Below are 270 nucleotides of genomic sequence, written 5' to 3'. Positions count from 1 at the left end.
GCTGAGGGGAGACGGGCTGCCGGGCGCGCGCCTGAGGGAGCCGGCCTGAGGAGCCAGGGGCCGGGCGGCCGGGGCTGAGGGGACAGGGACGGAGAGGGGGACGCGCTGGTCGCGAGCGGGACCCGGGGCTGAGGAAAAGTGGCCGCTGGACGAGGAGACCCGGGCTGGGCTGGCGGGTCCCGGACCAGAGAAGCGGGTGAGGGTGGCGAGGGGGACAGCCACCCGACCTGAGGGACCGCGGAGGAACCGGCTTCGTCCTGCATTTATTAA

The sequence above is a fragment of the Hipposideros armiger genome, unplaced genomic scaffold (genome assembly GCF_001890085.2).
Source record: "Hipposideros armiger isolate ML-2016 unplaced genomic scaffold, ASM189008v1 scaffold_135, whole genome shotgun sequence".
NCBI classification, from domain to species: Eukaryota; Metazoa; Chordata; class Mammalia; order Chiroptera; family Hipposideridae; genus Hipposideros; species Hipposideros armiger.
This window is presented reverse-complemented; position numbering follows the sequence as displayed.